Source organism: Merops nubicus, unplaced genomic scaffold, assembly GCF_000691845.1.
Source record: "Merops nubicus isolate BGI_N331 unplaced genomic scaffold, ASM69184v1 scaffold4436, whole genome shotgun sequence".
Classification (NCBI taxonomy): domain Eukaryota; kingdom Metazoa; phylum Chordata; class Aves; order Coraciiformes; family Meropidae; genus Merops; species Merops nubicus.
In genome coordinates, this window is record NW_008617094.1 from 69,344 (window position 1) to 72,309 (window position 2,966).

Genomic DNA, 2,966 nt, shown 5'->3' on the forward strand with positions numbered 1-2,966 from the left:
GATATCCCAGAGACCTGTAACAAATTTTAAAGTGCCATTTTCTTGCTTGGCTTTAGAGGGAGAAAACAGTTTAACTGTTAGGTTTTCTGATGACAGCCAGAAGCTTTCTGCCTTTTTTTTTTTTTTTTGTAATAGAAAGCCATCGAGACTTCAACATAAACTGACTCATTTAAGAAAAACTAATGTTTTGCTGAGTTAAAATGAAATATGAGCCAGCTTGCTCTACATCGGCTCAGGGAGACAATCCAAAAGGCTTCAGAGTGCAAAACAAAGAATGCTTCTTGGATTGGCAAGCATCTACCCTTTGTACCAGGTCAAATCATAGGTTAAATCAATGCCACACCTCATCTCTAAAACACACCAGTAGCAGATACCTAAGGAATAGTACAAGAGAAAGCACATCAGAGAAGTTTTCCAGGAGAATTTCCCAGCTCTTGGAAATGGCTTAAGGAATTCCTGAATCACTGTCTCCATATTCAGTGGTGATGGATGCATTACTAGCCCTGTACCAATGAACTTCAAGTACTTTTCAAACCAATGTAAACTTTTTAGCATTTGCAACGTCTTGCAGAACAACTACACACTACATGAAAAAGTATCTTATTTTTCTTGAACAGACACACAAAATATATATTTTTTTTAACTTTTTAATGCCTTCTAGATTTTCTGTCAGGAGACACTAGGAATAATCATTCTGCATTCATCTTTTCCATGCCACTCATGATTTTATAGCTCTCCATCACATCATCTGCAATCAAACTCTTTTCCAAACCACCATCCTAATTTACTTAGTTGTTCCTTGCATGGAAACCTCTCCACATCTTTGTTGCCCTTCTCTGAATCTCTTCCCCGTCCTTTCTGAAATGATGGTATTTACCATCTTGTTCTCTGCTCCTCTCTTTCTCCAAGTTCTGTCTTTGCAGTGCTGCTGAGCGCTTGAGCACAGAGCAGTCATTTCCAGAAAGTATTTATTATTACCCAAGAATTATAATTTTATTCTTCACTAGTAAGTCAATACACATTGACTTTGCATGCAAAATGAAGATTAGGTTTTTAGTATCTGCATTATTTAATATTACTTGGCAGAGGATTTAATCTTCCATTGTTAACTGAAAAGTCAACTTGGTATCACAAGGTCTTTCTGCAACAGTTCCTGCTTTTACCACCCCTGAGCAGCTCAGCACTGTCAGCCTCTACATTTCAGATTATCAGCTGTTGATATCTCTGCTGGGAATAGCAACTGTTTATTTTTGCCCATTGCCAAAATTTGGGTTTTTTGTTGCTCCTGCAAAGAAGGTTCATCTAACCGTACCAGGATTCCCAGTACTTCAACAGGAATATTACAAATCAGAAGACAACTCAAAAAGTTGCTTTTTTTCCCTTATCACTCTCTCTTTAACAAGCTGTCCCAACGTTATGCTCTGGCAATCACTTCTACCTGATTTCCATGGTGGCAACTTAGTCTCCAATTATTATCATGTCTCCTACCCTTCCAATTTTCACAGGCCCACTCAGAGCACTAGTGTCACTATCGCCATTTGGTTATGAGTCAATAATGAAAGCTTGCAACTACAGACCATTTCTGCCTTTCATTTCCTGGAGTTTCTGGTTCGCTGGCAAAGCAATCTTGTTAATAATAAATGACTTACGTTTTCTTATCTCACTGTCATGGCCAAGACTGAATCTGTATTTTGTATCTGAGTACAAAACTTTTGTTTTGTTTTTAAATTTTTTGTCAGTCTTTCCTATCGTTTACTGGAGTTATGCAGAGATTTGTTTGTTGTTGAAGCTTGTTCTCTAAAGGATCAGATAATATGAGTGCTGCATCCTTTCGTATTTGTCAGCTTCATCCCTTTCAACTAAAAAATACATTCTTTTATAATCTCTTCACGAGTGATAGAAGTCAGATATAGTTTTTGTTGTTGTTGGTTTGGTTGTTTTTTTGTTTGTTTGTTTGTTTTTTTTTTTGGATGAAACCTCAAAGCCTTTCCAGATAACTTCATTTATTCCAGAGACTTCTCTTCTTTCACTCTCTGTCCAGCCACATTATGTCCTCAATATTAGCCAACTCGGTGCAAAGCCCATCAAAACACTTCCTGTTCCTCTTTCAGAGTGAAGCTTTTATGCCTATATGGGCAGATGATTAAAACTTTGTAGGCAACTTCACACTTACAGCAAGGTATATAGCACTACCTAAGATGTATACTCAAGTCCATAATGCAGAAATGGAAAGAATTAAGATACGCTGTTAGGGTACATTTTGCCCAACACTGGATATCTAGAGGCTAAATACCAGCCTAAGGTGGTCACTCCATGATAATTCACAGTAAATGGTAGAAGAAAAAAGCATCTCCAAAAAACAGTTCATCTGCTTGAGACAATTCACCTAAGATTATGGGACAACACAAAACCTACTCTAGACTTTCTTAATAAAATAAGAGTACATCTAATACCAGAACAAGCACTTTCAAAACAGTACGATCCACGTCTGATCACTATGTTTGAGTTCTATTGTTAACAAGATTAATAATGTAAATCATTACATATTTAATACTGCACAGAGAGAAAATTCCAAGAACTCAGAAATCTTCTGTGGATTTAATTTTGGTGTCTTGCACAACTATTGCCCTAGCAGCCCTCGTACCACTCTCCTTGTCACATATATTGAATGACAAATTCATATGTGAATTGACATTAGAAAGACAGATACCACTCAACATGACTGAGCTACTTCATCAGCAGATGCTTTACCATAAGAAATCCTACTTTAGGACCTGATCTAACAGACACCTGACCTGTGTCTTCTGGAGTCAGTAGATACAAATGAGCTTTAAGTGGAAAAGCTAGTCCACAGCTTTGGTTTTGCAAATGAACTTGATATTTATTTCTCAAAGAGGAAAGTGTTTCACATTTTTTAAATAATTCCATTTTAATAGACAGGGAATAACCTTCTACTGAAAAAAAAA